Below are 17,102 nucleotides of genomic sequence, written 5' to 3'. Positions count from 1 at the left end.
CTCCCTCCATCTCCTGCAGAACCTGATGGCACTGATTCCCTACTCCTGCCCTAGGCAGAAACCACTCCTCTTTGTGCCCTCTCCCCGTGAGGAGGGTGCATCTTTCTTGTGCTTGCAACCAGTTTGTGGGAGCCTGCAATGACAGGGAAAGAATCAGAAGTTTGGAGCTGGGAAGGGACCTTAAGTCACTACCGCCCTAGCACTTCCGCCAGAGTGATCTTTTAAAAACCTGGTTCAAAAATTAATTGATTGATTGATTGATTGATTAATTAATTAATTAAAAACCTGGTTCAGATCTTACCAAATTCTTGCTTACAACTCTCCACCCACTTGGAATAAAACCCAGAGTCCTTACCAAATCCTCTAAGGCCTGCATGATCTGGTCCTGGCTGCCTCTCCATCCTCCATCCATTCTGCCACTCCCTCTCTGTACTCTGGCCAGAGGGGTTTCTGCTGTTCCTGGTCCTGTCACATTTGTCCCTGCCTGAGGGCCTTTGTAGTTGCTGTTCTCACTACCTAGAATGCTCTGCCCTGGTGTGTGCCTTGCTGGTTCTTTCCCTTAACTCAGCTCCCAGGTCACCTCATCTGAGAGTTCTCTTTGACCTTTGGTAAGTAGCTGAGCTACTTTTAAATCATTCTGTAGTCTTTTACCTGCTTGTATTGTTTGTCATCGCGCAGACCTCTATCTGATGTTTTCCTTTTGTGTGTTTACTTGGTTTTTGTCTGTCTCTTCCACTGGAATACAAGCCTCATGATTATAAGGGCATTGGTTTGTTCATCATTTTATCTGTAGTTCCTAAAACTGTTCCTTGCTGGTAGTGAATATTCAGCGAATAATTTTTGGAATTAATGATTGAACAAATGAATAAACCTGAGATACTGTTTTCATTTTACACATGAAAAAACTGAGGTCCAGAGAAGTGAAGCCATTAAGAATTGAAAGTGTTGTTTCAACTTTTTGAATGGTTACTAAGTAAGTGCCAAGCACTGTATTCAGTGATTTACATGCATTATTTTCGTCACTTTTCTTTATTGTTATAATGAGTTGTTTGGGACACCATTTTTTGGTATACCATTGTAGCATTTAAAAGAAAACTAGACCAACTCTTATTTTTTATCAGAACCTCATTCTATTCTACAAAGAGTTGGAGGCAACTTAGGAAAACTTATGTAACTAGGATTTAGCTAGGGGTGTCAGGTGAAAGAAAGTTACGGGTAAGAAAACAAGAGCCAGAACTAAAATAAGTCCACAGAAATGGATACATGAGTCCCTTTGAACTGAGCAAGTTTTTCTCCTGTTATTACAATTAATGACTAAATTATGCCCAAATTCTTGAAATGTTTTATTGTTTTTCTTTTTATCCAACCATAGGACTCCCAGCTGCTTCAGTTGGTGGAGCACATGACTCTTGATCTCGGGGTCATGACTTCGAGCCCCACTTTGGGGATGGAGCCTACTTAAAATAATAATAAAATAAAATTCAAGCACACACATGACCTTGGGATTGTCCCAGATTGCATAGAATAGTCCAGGATTTGTTGGGTCCCTCACCACCTCATCAGCTAGGCTCCTAGACTGAAGCAGCATGATCTCTTCTTTCTCATTTACCAAAAGAGCCAGTCTAGTAGGGAGAGCCTGGCTCTTGCCTCAACCCCTTGGTGATGGACCCAGCCAACTTTGTTTCAAAGGGAACCTTTTCCCCAGAAGATTTATTAACTGAGATATTGCCATTGAAGACCCAGTTCTTCTCTCAAGACACTTTGACCTGAATTAGAGAGGGACAACATAATGTGCATGAAAAGAGATCTTGTAAAACCCACCAATAAATGCTAAATGCCAAGTAAGAGAAGCACATCACAGCAAAGGGACCGTTAGAGCTGGGACTTAGTGTAGTCAGGAAAAAAGGAGGGCTAGGATCACTAGCAGTAGTAGTCCAGTTTGGACTGTGTGTGTGTGTGTGTGTGTGTGTGTGTGTGTAGAAAGGCCCTTCTTAGGTGATAAAGCCAAAAAGGTCAGCTGGAGCCAAATTTGTGGGAGCCTTGGGTGCCAAGGAAAGATTCTGAGGCCCTCCTCGGCAGCCTTGGTATCCTAATAGATGAGTCATTGCCAGGCATAGAGGCCCATCCTGGCTGCCTATTGGTCCCCAGGTAGCAGTGCCCGCATCTGAAATGGGAGCCAGGACCTTGAACTGACAGTGAGCCTAAGAGTAAATGTGGGGCATTAGTCAGTGCAGACTTTGGCCATCCTAAGTGCATTCATTCATTTTAGTGATTCAGCAAATGTTTATTGGGCACCATTTACATGCCAGGCCTTGTGCTAAGTACTGAGGGTGCTGTGATGAACAAGACTGTCCAGGATGCTGCTGTCACAGAACTCTTCTATTAGTGGGGGAGATAGCTAGCCTGAAAAACAATTAAGATGATTTTAAAAAGAAGGTTAAACAATGTAAAGAAAATGAAACTGAATAAATAAATAAAATCTTTAAAAAGGGGGGGGGGGCAGCCCAGGTGGCTCAGCGGTTTAGCACGGCCTTTAGCCCAGGGCATGATCCTGGGGACCCGGGATCAAGTCCCACGTTGGGCTCCCTGCATGGAGCCTGCTTCTCCCTCTGTCTGTGTCTCTGCCTCTCTCTCTGTTTCTCATGAATAAATAAATAAAATCTTAAAAAAAAAAAAAAAGAAAAGAAAATGAAACTGAGTAATGGATTACCTAGGGAAGCAACTTTTTATACAGGGAGCTCAAGGAAAGCCTCTCCAAGGAGGTGACATTTGACCTGAGAGTAGTTAAGGAGAAAAAGCCAGGCTGGGAAGATTTGAAGCAAAGATTTTGCAAACAGAAATGCAAGGCAGGGTTGAACTTGGCTTTTCCAAGCTTTGGGCCAATGCAAATTCTGAGCTCTGACACTGGCATGCCAGTCTGGGCCTTTGTTTCCCTTGGAAATGTTAGAGATGAAGATGATCTTTACATCTCCCTCACAGAGATCCAAATGAAATAATGGAGGGTGCCTGGGTGGCTCAATCAGTTAAGCATCTGCCTCTGGCTCAGGTAATGATCCCTGGGTTCATGGATTGAGCCCCACTCGGGCTCCTGCTCAGTGAGAAGCCTGCTTTTCCCTCTCCTTCTGCCTAATGCTCCCCTTGCTTGTTCTCTGTCAAATAAATAAAATCTTTAAAAAGGCGGGGGGATAATGGTAACTGCCATTTACTGGAGCACATAGCCAATGTTAGGTATGCTATGCAATTTCTCATTTCATTCTCCCACCCAGCCAGTGTGGTAAGTAAGTGGTCTGTTGGCCCTGGTTTCTTTTCCAGTGAGAAAACAAGTTTGGAGTAGTGAAGTTCCATGCACGGGATCCTGCAGCTTATACAGGAGAACCTGGATTCACATCCAGATTGGTCTGGCTCTAAAACCAGAATTCTTTCCATTGCCCCACCTTTGGAATAAACGAAGCATTGTTAGTTCAGGATGTACAGAAAGCCACTTAGCAAAAGGGGAGTTGGGTAATCATCTTGGGATAAGGGTCTTGAAAGATACCGACTATCCTTGCCAACTGAGAGGATTCTTTTTGCTTATCTTCAGGAGGATGCCCCAAAGCCTTGGGTTACTGTTGGCCTTTGCCAGAGGCATGTTCGGACTTAACCAGCTGAGTATCCCCCAGTTTCCTGCTTTTACCATCTCAGCTGCTGGTCAGGAGGTTTGGGAAGGTGACATCATCTAGCTGAATCAGCTGCCTCTTCTAGACACATTAACAGGAACTGAAAATCATTGCCCCTTTCTTTCTGCTCTGCAAGTTTCCTCAGAACAAGCCTGGAGTACAGGTATTCCACCTGTCCACAGGGGTTTGGCTGGAACAGTGCTTTCCACTGTTAGAGAGTTGGAGGGACGCGCAGTGGTTTAGCATCTACCTGCAGTTCAGGGTGTGGTCCCAGGGTCCTGGGATCGAGTCCCACATCGGGTTTCCTACAGGGAGCCTGGTTCTCCCTCTGCCTGTGTCTCTACTTCTGTTTGTGTCTCTCATGAAATAAATGAATAATCTTAAAAAAAAAAAAATAGAGAGAGTTAGAACGTTCATTTACTTGGAGAAAGCTGTCCCGAAGGCTCCTCAAGCTAAAGGATCAGTGTGTCCTTGAGGGATAAAGGGATTCATAGGAGAGTCCAGTGCCTCCCTTCCACCTTCATTCAGCCCTGTGACCTCTGCAAGAACTCCTGACCCTGCTGATCTCTTTTGCGTAGGCCTAGCACGATAGGATGGGTAAACAAAAAAATGTCATTTGTGGACTTTGGCCCTATAGCATTTAGTCTGGTCAAGAGGACAGAAAACTTAGATTCCAATGCAGAGCAGCCACCACACTATACTCTATTGGATACCAGCCTCCACCCCTTGACCAGTGACCATAAAGGAAAAAAATAAGTGAAATACATTTAAAAAAGAAAAACATCAGAAGAAAGTTATAAAAAGATGGTTCAGTGCCAGGTGAATAGGACAACAGATGGCTTATTTGCTTTGTGACTTTGCTTCCCTCAGCTTCTACTGTTTTCATGTGTAAAAGATTTCACCAGGGTGGTGGCTCCTTGGGTCATTAGAATATTACATAACACATGTAAAGCATTCAGCAGTGTATCCAGCTCCTGGGGAGTATTCAATAAATGGTAGACCTTGAGTAAGGTCAGGGAGGGCTTCCTGGAAAAGGTGGGCTTGGAGCTTGGATATACTGGATAGATGCTGATAGTCTGCTGTGTAATCTTTGACAATTGACTTTACTTCCCAGAGCCTTGGTTTTCTCTGTAAAATGTGGGTCCTGCTAGAACCCACTTCACAGGGTTACTGGCGGGGGTTAATGAGGTGCTATATTAATAATGGAAACCACTGAATAGAGTCCCTCTCCATTATGTGCTATTGCTATTTCTTATTTGGCCTGGGAACTACCCTGAGTAAAGACTGGAAATAGGATGTGGGAAGGCCTAGCTATTGTTCATTCCTACTCTCATCTGGGTGACTTGGTCGGCTGTCTCTGCATCTGCCCTTGCCTCCCTCTAATCTGTTATCCATATAGCAACCAGTGATCTTTTAAAAATAGAAGGCAGGGGCAGCCCAGGTGGCTCAGCGGTTTAGTGCCACCTTTGGCCCAGGGCGTGATCCTGGAGACACAGGATCGAGTCTCACGTTAGGCTCCCTGCATGGAGCCTGCTTCTCCCTCTGTCTCTGTCTCAGTCTCTCTCTCTCTCTGTCTCTCTCATGAATGAATAAATAAATAAAAATAGAAGTCAGATCCTTTGTTCTTCAGTACAAGACCCTATGATGACTTGTCACTCAGGAGAATAAAAGCCAAAGTGTATACAGTGCTAATGGAGGACAATTCCTTAAGAAGAAGTGCCCTAGGCGTATTCCTTCTCAGAAGCAGCCCTGGTCCCTTGACCCTGTGTGTGTGCGTGCGTGTGTGCAGGCACAAGTGGATGACACAATGATGATGCTCTGCACCCAAGACATTTCACAGTAAGGAAGGACATTGACCACTGCCTCGGGGCTCTTGAAAGTCATCAGGGCTGAGAAAGCTAAGGGCACTCAGGAAGGCCTTCCTCTGTATCTGAGTCATTTCCTGAGAGAGGTTAGTCATTCATTCATTTGTTCATTAACAAATATTTATTGAGTGCCTGTCATGCATTAGGCGTTGAGCTATAGGTTGGGACTACAGTGTGAACAAACGAAAGCCCCTGTTTTCACTGTATAAGTGAGGGCAGAAGCAGGAGACTAATAAAAAACTGGACGAGTGAGCAGGAGCAGGAGCAAGAGACCAGTAAGAAGCGGTGGGTGGCAGTGGTGGTTTGTACCAGGGTGGAGGTGTAGCAGAAGTGGTGAGAAGTGGTCAGACTTGGATAGAATTTAAAGGTCGGGCCAATTGGATTTGCAGATGATTGGATAAGAGGTGTGAGGCAGGAGTCCAAGTTTTTGGCTTGAGCAACTGAAAGGAGATTGCTACCACTTAATGAGAAGGGGAAGATGTCATGGCCAATAGTAAGTAGTTTCCTGAAAGGACTGTGGAGTCAGACTGCCTGCATTCAAGTCTTAGTTTGCTTGCTGTTTGACTTTTGGCAAGTGTTTGATTTCACCAAGCCTCAGTTTCCTCAAATGTAAACCTCCTGTCTGGGCTATAGGTAGTTAGGTGCTGTGAAAACTAAATGGGGGTAATTTTTCTGAAGAGCTTCAGACACTGCATGGCATCTACCGAGTCCTCAGTAAGAGTTAGCTTGTGGAGGGCAGGGAGTCCCATGACCAAGCAGGCAGCAGGTCCCACCCCACCTACACCACCCCCTCAAGGAGCCCACTCTCCAAGAGGCAGCTCAGACACCATCTGTCCAGCAGAGAAAAGCCACAGGGAGACAGCTTTCAGGGAGCATTAGATAGATGAGCCCTTCCCAAGAAACTTAATCTCATTCTCAGCAGGTGCTAATCCTAACAGCCTCCCTTGGTATCTGAGCCCAGCCCACCCAGTTCCTTTTCCACCCCCACCATGAGTCCCAGACCCTCTTCCCCTTCTCACCAGCTCCAACTGTCACCAGCACACTTCCTCACCAGATGGAGAGGCTTACCAGTAGGAGGAAGCTGCCATCTATCCGCCCGAGCCGAGTCCCACACATTTATCAGGTCACCAAGGGCTTCAGGTGCCACCTGTCCAGAGCCCCACCCCCACCCCCAGGTGCCAGTTCCTGGGCGTGGTGCTTGATCCAGGCGGATCCAGGCTGGAGCCAGCTGGAGCTGAGGACTCCCATTGTGCCCCAGCTGCTGCCTGCCCTCCCACCCACAGGCGGAGAAACAGGCTTAACCCTTTGGATACCACACATGTAGCCAGTTAGTGGTTGCAGTTCTGACTCTGAGTTTTGCACTATTCCAGCACACCATTTTTCTTTATGAAAGTTATCAGAAATACAACAGAATATGTAATACATATATATATATAAAGTTTCAAGAATGGGAAAAATGATCACCTGTAAACTTATGCAATTTAAGAAATCAAACATTTATGAACACCTTTGAACTTCCATGTGCCATCCCCTACCATTCTGAGATTTGGGTTTATTGTTCCCTTGCATTTTATTTTATTTTATTTTATTTTATTTTATTTTATTTTGTTTTGTTTTGTTTTGTTTTTGTATTTATTTATTTATTTGTTTGTTTTTAAAGATTTTATTTATTTGTTTAGAGAGAGAATCCCAAGCAGACTTCCCCTCTCCCCTCCACGCAGGGCTCCATCCCGCAACCCCGAGATCATTACCTGAGCCAAAATCAAGAGTTGGACACTCAACAGTCTGAACCATCCAGGCGTCCCTCTCTTGCCTTTCAAAAAAATATATAGGGCAGCCCAGGTGGCTCAGCAGTTTAGCGCTGCCTTCAGCCCAGGGCATGATCCTGGAGACCCGGTTTTGAGTCCCACATCGGGCTCCCTGCATGGAGCCTGCTTCTCCCTCTGCCTGTGTCTCTGCCTCTCTCTCTCTGTCTCTCATGAATAAATAAATAAAATCTTAAAAAAAAAATATATATATATATATATATTTTTTTTTTTTTTTACCATATGTAGAGTATTCTGCATGCTTTCCAGGTTCATTTCAATATTATACTGTGTATATTCATATGCAATTTGCTTTTTTTTTATTCAACATTGTAACATTGCAAGATCCATCAATATTAAGTGTATAGCTGTAGTTTGTTCATTTTCATATCCCCTTGTATGATTATGTCTCACAATTTATGTATCCATTCTACTGTCAGTGGTTATTTGGGTTGTTCCCTTGTTTTTCCTATTTCAAATGCAGTTTTGAACATTCTATGTATGCCTCCCCACATGCACATGTTCTCCTTCACAGCAGTTCAGAGACTAGTTTGCCCATCAGAATCACCAGAAGGGTTTGTTTTTTGGTGTGTTTTGTTTTGTTTATATTTTTAAGTAATCTCTACACCAACATGAGGCTCGAATTTACAACCCCTAGATCAGAGTCTCATGCTCTGTCGATTGAGCCAGCCAGGCACCCCATGAGAGTCATTGCTCTAGGGTGTACACCCAGGAATAGAATAGCTTGATGGAAAATAATGTCTGGATTGCTTTCCTATGTGTTTGTAAGAGTTCACACTGCCACCAGCAGCATATGAGTTTCCATTGCTTTACATCTCAAATGTTTGATACGGTCGGACCTTAAAATTTTTATAGAGCTAGTAGGTGTGAGATGGTATCTTGTGGTTTTAATTTGCATTTCTCAGATTACAAGTGGGGTAGAGAATCTTTCCTTCTATTGACCATTCATGTTTCCTCTTTTGTAAAATACTTGTGCAAGTCTTTGCTCTATTTCTTTTGATTGGCTTTTTCTTAGGGATTTGTAGAAATTCTTTATATATTCTGAATATTAATCTTTTATCTACATGTGTTATAAATATAGGCTCTCTGTAGATTGTCTTTTCACCTTCTATATGTGTCTTTTCATGATTAGAAATTATTAATTTAATCTGATTTAGTGTTTTCTTCCATGATTTATACCTTTTACATTTTGTTGAAGGAATCTTTCCTGAGCATTTGGTCCTAAAGACATTTTCGTATTTTTTCTTCAAAAAGTTTTAAGGTTTTACTTTTCACATTTAAGTCCTTAATAGATCTGGAATCGACTCTCATGTCACCTTAATATTTTTGTTGGTGGGATACTTTTATTTCAGTAGGTTTCTTTCTTTCTTTTTTTTTTTAAATTTTATTTATTTATTCATGAGAGACACAGGCAGAGGGAGAAGCAGGCTCCATGCAGGGAGCCTGATGTGGGACTCGATCCCAGGTGTCCAGGATCATGCCCTGGGCTGAAGGCAGGCGCTAAACCGCTGAGCCACCGGGGCTGCCCTTCAGTAGGTTTTAAACATCTACAAATCTGAATTATTTATACCTTGAGTTGTAGCTAGAGCTTATTATGTACACTGTATTAAAATTTCATACTGAACAAAGGTGCCCTCTTTGGGAAAGAGTTTTGATCACATTTAAAGCCCTTCTAAGATTTTTTTTTTATTTTTCATATCTTAAATATAATAATGATATTATGGTTATGATTCTTTTCTCTCTAATATTCCTTATATTTAGACGCCTGGGTGGCTCAGTGGTTGAGCCTTTGGTTCAGTGGTGATCCCAGGGTCCTGGAATTGAGTCCCGCATCATGATGGCTCCCCTTTCGGGAGCCTGCTTCTCCCTCTGCTTATGTCTCTGCCTCGCTCTGTGTGTCTCTCGTGAATAAATAAATAAAATCTTTTTTAAAAAAAGATATGCAGGGCAGCCCCGGTGGCACAGCGGTTTAGCACCGCCTGCAGCCCAGGGCATGATCCTGGAGACCCTGGATCAAGTCCCACATCAGGCTCTCTGCATGGAGCCTGCTTCTCCCTCTGCCTGTGTCTCTGCCTCTCCCTCTCTCTGTGTCTCTATGAATAAATAAATAAAATCTTAAAAAATATATATATATGCACGCTGAATTATGTCTGGAATTTGCTACAAAATAATACAGCAGTGAGAGAGAGAGTGGGAACAGATAAAATCAGATTGGTACCCAGTTGATCATTATTGAAGCTGAGTGATGGGTATATGGCGGTTTGTTTTATCATTCTGTCTACTTTTGTACATGTTTAAATATTTTCATAGTAAATGTAAAATATCCAAGGACTATTTCCAGAGTTACTTATGAAGTAAAGCATTTTTTAAAGATATAGTTATTTCTTTTTATTTATTATTATTATTATTTTTTTAATCATGAAGGGTTTTTTTTTAAGATTTTCACGCAGGAAGCCTGACACGGGACTCAATCCGGGTCTCCAGGATCACGCCCTGAGCTGAAGATAGCGCTAAACTGCTGAGCTACCTGGGCTGCCCTAGTTATTTATTTTTAGAGAGAGCAAGGGAGCATGCATGCATGGGAACCAAGGAAGGGGCAGAGGAAAAGGGAGAGAGACTCTGGAGCAGACTCCCCACTGAGTATGAAGCCCAACATGGGGCTCAATCTCGCATCCCTGAGATCATGACCTGAGCTGAAATAAGAGTCTAATGAAACCAAGGGTCCAGACACTCAACCAACTGAGCCACCCAAAAGCCCTGTAAAGCATCTTTTCAGTTAAATCTCCATTTACTTGTTCTCAGCAGGCAAGCAGGAGATGAATTGTTAAAACAGAGGGGATCAGGGGAAGAAATGGGATGTGCCATCATCAGCAGACTTTAGCCTGACCACTCTCATTCCTTCCAGGACTAGGTTCATTCCCACCCTTCCTTTTTTTCTTCCAGAGCTGTTAGGGATATTTTTTATTTTAACCAGAGCCGCCTTTTCCTTTTATTCTACCTAGACAGCCTTAACCCAGAGGGTAATGGAGCCTCATCATGGATTCTGGTCCTCCCCCACCTGAACAGCATCCTGGGACAAAGGATCAGAGATAATGGCAACCCTAGTGCAGTTAATCACATAGTAGTGTTATTTTGGCATCACAGCATGCAAATACTAGAGTTGTCATTTTTCTTCTCATAGTGTAATAATTGGCCAGAGTCTCTGGGGAGTCCCAAATGCTTCTCATGGGAGAATCAAATTCTTTCTCTTCTGCTCTTTAATTTTGATATATTTCCTTAGAATAGGTAGTATATTCATGTGGTTCAAAATTCAAAAGGAACAAATGTCTCCCTTCCACCCATATCTCCTAGCTACAGTTCCCTTCCTGGGAAAGTAGATGCAGTAGATACAAGCAAACACCTATATGTTTCACCCAATTTTTACACAGATAGTCGTGTACTAATGCACACGGTTTGGTGCCTTGATTTGTCTCACTTAACAATGTCTCAGAGATCATTCAGTAACAGTCCATCAAGAAGTTTCACATTCTTTTTGATAGCTGCATAGTATTCCATATCTGGTACTGTCCTCTACTTTATGTAACCAGTTCCCATTGGTAGGCCCCCCCCTCACTTTTTTTTTTTTTTTTTGCTGCCTCTTGCAGTTATAGTAGTGATACTCCGTGATTAGCCCCATCGTATTTGTCATTTGGCCCATGTGTGAATACCAGGTATCTGAGGGGGATAAATTCCTAGAAGTAGAATTGCAGAGTCAAAGGATGTATGTATTTAGGATTTTGATAGATATTGTCAACCTGGGTGTGTGGCAGTGGTGCCAGTTTACAGGAGCACCTTTTCTCTACGCACCCCTTCCACTGAGGTTGGATTTGGTTCAGGACTTTTATTGAGTGCCTTCTAGTGCCAGGTTTTTGATACAAAGATAACACTTCCATAGTATCAAATAAAATTGTTACTATATGCCATGCACAGGCACATTATCTGGTAATACCACAAGGAAACCAACAAGGAAGGTTTTTAGATGAGAAAACTAAAGCTCAGAGAGGTTAAATAGTATGCCATGGCCATTGACTCAAGCTAGTAAGTGGCAGAGCAGGATTTAACCCCAGGTTTCAATCCTCTAATACCTGTGCTCTTAAAGAACATCCAACTGCCTCTCAGGAGGAATAACATACGGTCTTATTGTCTAACACAGGTGAGGAATCAGGCTCAGAGAGAATAACTGTCCAAAATAACACACAGCCAGGAAGATATGGAGTCCCCAGGGGAGACCCACATATGTCCATTTGAGGCCTATGATCTGTACTGAGCTGCCTGCCTTCCTTCCATGGAAAAAATGTCCAGATCTCATTAGGATTTTGTTAAGAGAACTTTCTCCATCCAGAGTTCCAGTTGCTATAGAGAGCCATAAATTATTGGTTCTTGGTGTGCATCTGTTGACCGTTAGAGGTGCCCATAGACAAAACCCATCTATGATTAATAATACTAATGTGAGTATAGTCGCCGCTATTTATTGAGTACCTACCACATGTAAGATGCTATACAAAAGGCCAGGGAAACATTATTTTTCCCATTGTCCAGATTAGAAAACTGAGAATAGGAGTGCCTGGGTGGCTCAGTCAGTTAAGCGTCTGTCTTTGGGTCAAGTCATGATCCCAGGATCCTGAGATTGAGTCCTACATCAGGCTCCCTATTCAGTGGGGAGTTCCCTACTCAGTGGGGAGTCTGCTTTTCCCTCTCCCTCTGCCTGCTGCTCCCCCTACTTGTTCTCTCACACTCTCTCTCTGTGGCAAATGAATAAATAAAATCTCTTTTTAAATGAAAAAAAAAAAAAAAACTGAGGATAAAACAAGTTAAATAATAGTCCTGAGGTCAGCAGCCTGGATGGCTCAGTGGTTTAGCGCTGCCTTCAGCCCAGGGCGTGATCCTGGAGACCCAGGATCAAGTCCCACGTCAGGCTCCTTGCATGGAGCCTGCTTCTCCCTCTGACTGTGTCTCTGCCTTTCTCTCTCTCTGTTTCTCATGAATAAATAAATGAAATCTTAAAAAAAAAAAAAGTCCTGAGGTCAAATGCAAATAACAACAGAATCCAAATCCAATCTATTAGACTTAGAAGCCCTCACTCACTCACTCTGGTGTCCATGTATTTCCCTTGGCTCTCTCTGCCTCTTCCACTTGTCCATATTATTTGGTGCTTTCTCTAGAGGGTGAGTCTGGCTTCTCCAGCTCATGCTGAATGCTTTAGAGGAAAGGGCCCTTTAGCTTCCATTTACCCCATATCCCCCACCCCTACTCCTAGTGCTTAGCACAGGGTAGCGAAAGAGCAGGCTGCCATGTGACACTGGAGGGTTGGCAATGGCCCCCACTAATACTGCCTCAGAAAAGACTCATCTAAAAAAAAAAAAAAAAGAGAGAAAAGACTCATCTCCCAATTGTGTAACAAGTGTTCTTTGAATACCTGATCTGTGCTTGTTGCTCCAGTGGGAAAGGAATATAAACTATAGGCCTAGCTTTCAATAATTTAGATTATAAGACCACAAATAACAAAGTAAATGGAAGACTAAAAGGATCAGAAGAGTTCATAGGAGAAGATAAGTATAACATAATAGTAGCAAACAGTCATGGAACACAGTAGGGTTCCATGACCATTTTATAAACATAGACCCTGAGACTCAAGAGTTTGAGTATGCAGTCCAGAGTTGTACAGCAAATAGGTGTTAGAGTGAGGGTTCTGTGCTGGGTGGCTTGGGGGCTCCCAGTAAAGGACGTCTGGAAGGATGGGCCTCATATGGACAAGAAGGGAGGTCAAGATGTAGGCCAAAAGGCTGAAAGGTGGAGCTGTAATATTCCTAAAATATTATGGCTTACACCTTAAGCTCTCCTTCTTTTTTTTTTTTCTTAATTTTTAATTTATTTATGATAGTCACAGAGAGAGAGAGAGAGAGAGAGGCAGAGACATAGGCAGAGGGAGAAGCAGGCTCCATGCACTGGGAGCCCCACGTGGGATTCGATCCTGGGTCTCCAGGATCGCGCCCTGGGCCAAAGGCAGGCGCTAAACCGCTGCGCCACCCAAGGATCCCTTAAGCTCTCCTTCTGAATGTGGGGAAACCCAGGCCTGGGTCATAAAGTAATAGCACAGGATCATATAGGTTCATCTAGTGTTTCTTCGTGTCCATACATTATCTCATTGAGCCTCCGACTATGCTAGGAAGCAGAGAAGGTCTTACCGTGGAGGGAACTGGGGTCTTCTGACTTGAAATCCCAAGTCCTTTCCAGCATCCATGCCCCCTCCACATTTCTATAGTGGGACAACACAGTCTTTGCAATCAGATAGACCTGGGTTTGAACCACCTCCATTTTGTGTCTCTAGAATCTTAAGGTTTGCAAACTAGGGTGATTCTGGGTACAGAAAAAGCCCTTTGGGAGGCAAGCATATGGTAAGGGATGAATGACATAAGGGAGACATAATAACACTAAAGTTCCTGTAGTGCTTTTTTTTCAATTCACTTTCCAGTCTTTGGTTTACATATGAAGAAAGTGAAGTGATTTGCCCAAGATCACACAGTGAGTTAATAAAAGGCAACCTTGAGATTAGAACTCAAGTCTCTTGTCTCCTAAGAGACTTTTTCCTTACACAACACTGCACCCTTGAGAAGGCTGAAGGGAAAGGCCTAGGGATAGGATCACAGTACTTTGGAGCTAGAGAGATCATCTAGTCCATTGTCCACACTTGACAGATGATGAAAGCGAGGCCCAGAGTCCTCAGTTGACATGTCTGCAGCCAGATGGAACTACCACAGAGCAGGAGTAAATCCACATGTTCTGACTCTAAAGTCCCAGGATCTTTTTACGCTACCATGCAAAACTTCCAAATTGCTAATTTTCTGTGCAGATCTAAAAAGCTCATTCCAATGCCAATAATTTACAATAGGAACAACTGTTTAGTTTTAGGAGTTTTTTTTTTTTCCCCAAATAGAGTCTCATTCTCTTTCTTTCTCTTTTTCTCAATTCTTAGGGCAATACATTAGAAGAGGAGAGGGAAAAAGCTTCAGTAGAAGTAGAAAAAAGATAAACATTTGATAATCTCTGAAATCTAGGGAGGTCCCCCAGGAAATAATTTAGAGGCCAGCCCTCTCATCTATCCCAGCCAGCTCACCATTTGCCCTGGCCTACTCACAACAGGCCTTCAGAAGGACCACCTTCCCTTGGCAGCTGCATCTGGTGAACACCAACGGAAATCCCTGGTATTTTTCTTTGCATGCAACCAACCATGGAGATGTAGGTCAGGCATTGCTGGCCTGGCAGTTACAACAGCAATAGCTTTACCCTCTGCACCTGCAGCCGTGTTTGCTAAGCCTCATGAGGATGAGGAAAGGATATTCCTCTCCAAACAGGGACTGATTCCTCAAGGGCCCATGTGGGTGGAGCTGGCTGGGACTCAGGAGGGTGCTGGAGAAGACCATCTGGAATGTGGGGACTAAGAGGGTGGCTCTCTGTCTCATTCCCCCTGAACGTCTGCTGTCTGCTATGCCTAGTGGCACAATTGGCAGTACCTCTGCTCCACTCAGCTTAGAGTCATCGTCACTGACAGAGGAGGCTGGGAAGGTCCCATCCAACCCCTTGAGTTCAGCTGGGCCCCAGGCCTGCACCTGAACCCCCATGCCAGTCTGGTGTTTACGGGATTGAAGCTGCTACCCTTTGGGACCCAGCCTGTTTTCATTTCTGCTCTCAGCTGTCTAGTCTCCATGGACCTCACCTACAGGTTTGTGCGTGCCCATCCCCTGCAGTGCAGCCCCATGAGACTCCTCCAGCCTGGCACACTCTTCTTTGGCCTTTGTTCTTTCCAGCAGAGCCTCCAGTTCTGTGTCTGGCTCATAGGAGAGCTTTACTGGCCCCTCAGATACACTTTGTTGGTTCAACCTAGCTGTATCCCTTCCCAAGGGTTGGTCGCTTTGTGTACACTAGAGGTTTGGGGCAGGTGTGTGTGTGTGTGTGTGTGTGTGTGTGTGTGTGTGTGGTTTTAGAGCACTGAGGGGTTACTTGTGTGTCTGCTCTGGGCTGACCTCCAACTGGCTGGCTGCTTCTATCCTTAGCTTTCTCCTGTTCTGGACCTCACATGTCTCTTTTGTAAAGGTGTGGGACCAAGATCAATACATGTACCATTGACCTTAAAGGTAATTTACAGGTGATATGCAAATGGACTTTTTAAAAAAATAGTGTTTATTTTATATTGATTTCCATATGTGGCAAATGTTGTTGGCCTTTTAGTTATAGTAACAATAACGTAAGTTGCTTTTTCATTTCATTTATTTATTTAACAAATACTAAGTATCTTACTCCGTGCCAAGCACCATTCTAGCTATTAGAAATAATCTGCCTTTGTGAAGTTTATATTCTAAAAAGATAGAGTGATTAGGAGGAATGGAGGGTGGCTAGGCAGCATTAGGGGAAGTTGTTTTTTGTGGGGGGGGGATTTGTTTCTCATTTTAAGAGTGATTGGGAAAGCCTTTTCTTTTAAAAATAAAACTTTTTTTTTTTTCAAGATTTTATTTATTTATTCATGAGAGACAGAGAGAGAGAGGCAAAGACACAGGCAGAGGGAGAAGCAGGCTCCATGCAGGGAGCCTGATGTGGAACTCAATTCCGGGACTCCACGATTACACCCTGAGCCGAAGGTAGATGCTCAACCGCTGAACCACCCAGGCATCCCAAGGGAAAAGCTTTTCTAAGGAGGAGGCACATACACAGAGATTTACATGATCTGAGGGAATAAAATCATGTAGCAATGTGTGGTAAGAACATTCCAGACAAAGGGAACAAGTACAGAGGCCCCAAGTTGAGAAGGATGTGCTTGGCATGTTTGAGGAAAAGCAGAGGAGGTGAGTGTGGCTAGAACAGAGTGAGCAGAGGAGAAAGTGATAGAAGGTGAAGATTTATGTGAGCCAAGGTGGGATACTGGCTCCTCCTCTAGATGAAATGGGAAGGCAGTGGAGTATTTTGACTAGAAAATTGTGGCTTCTCTGGTGAAGGACCATAGAGGGCAGTAAGAAGCTGGGAGGACAATAAGGAGGTTGTTAACAACAATGCAGGCAGAAAATGGTGTTGGCTTGAACCAAATGACAGCGGTGGAGGTGGTGAGAAGTGATGGGAGTCTGGATAAGTTCAAAGGAATTTGCTGACAGATCAGAACTAGTGATGGGGATGACTCCAAGTGTTCCAGGCTTCAGCACCTGGAAGGATAAAACTACGACCATTACTAAAAAGGGGAAAGATTGCAGGGACACCTTTCTGGCTCAGACGGTGGAGCATGTAGCTCTTGATCTCAGGGTTGTGAGTTTGAGCCCCACATCAAATGTAGAGATTACTTTTAAAATAAAATATTTTTTAAAAATAAAAATAAATAAATAATAAAAAGGGAAAAGATTACAGAAAGAATAGGGTTCTTCTTGGGGAATAGGGACAAGGGATTGAGAATTTTTAATACATTTATTTAAAAATTTTTAAGTGGGGCAGCCCAGGTGGCTCAGCGGTTTAGCACCGCCTTTGGCCCAGGGTGTGATCCTGGAGACCCAGGATCAAGTCCCACATCAGGCTCCCTGCATGGAGCCTGCTTCTCCCTCTGTGTGTAGGTGTGTGTGTGTGTGTGTGTGTGTGTGTGTGTGTGTGTCTCTCTCTCTGTGTCTCTCATGAATAAATAAATCTTAAAAAAAAATTTAAGTGAATCAATCGATAGAAAAATGTTAATAACAGCAATGATA

General features: G+C 43.5%; 1 protein-coding gene and 2 long non-coding RNA genes across 9 annotated transcripts in view; 2 read left to right on the top strand and 1 right to left on the bottom strand.

Moving 5' to 3' along the window:
• The window catches only part of BCL2L1 (BCL2 like 1), a 64,230-nt gene that overhangs the window by 30,515 nt on the left and 16,613 nt on the right, over positions 1-17,102 (top strand). The window lies entirely within an intron of this gene.
• On the top strand, positions 196-5,260 carry LOC140618284 (uncharacterized). The gene is made up of 2 exons (XR_012018477.1): positions 196-608; positions 3,581-5,260. It is a non-coding gene; the product is annotated as an uncharacterized lncRNA (long non-coding RNA).
• LOC140618282 (uncharacterized) lies at positions 1,331-6,764 on the bottom strand. Of its 2 annotated transcripts, none has more exons than XR_012018475.1 (3): positions 6,541-6,764; positions 3,907-4,035; positions 1,331-2,403 (listed from the first exon to the last, which is right to left on the bottom strand). It is a non-coding gene; the product is annotated as an uncharacterized lncRNA (long non-coding RNA). The 2 variants fall into 2 exon arrangements; XR_012018474.1 differs by having other exon boundaries at positions 6,590-6,764.

Source organism: Canis lupus, chromosome 26 (assembly GCF_048164855.1).
Source record: "Canis lupus baileyi chromosome 26, mCanLup2.hap1, whole genome shotgun sequence".
NCBI classification, from domain to species: domain Eukaryota; kingdom Metazoa; phylum Chordata; class Mammalia; order Carnivora; family Canidae; genus Canis; species Canis lupus.
The sequence above is the reverse complement of the archived record's forward strand: the minus strand, read 5'-3'. Positions and strand labels throughout refer to the sequence as shown.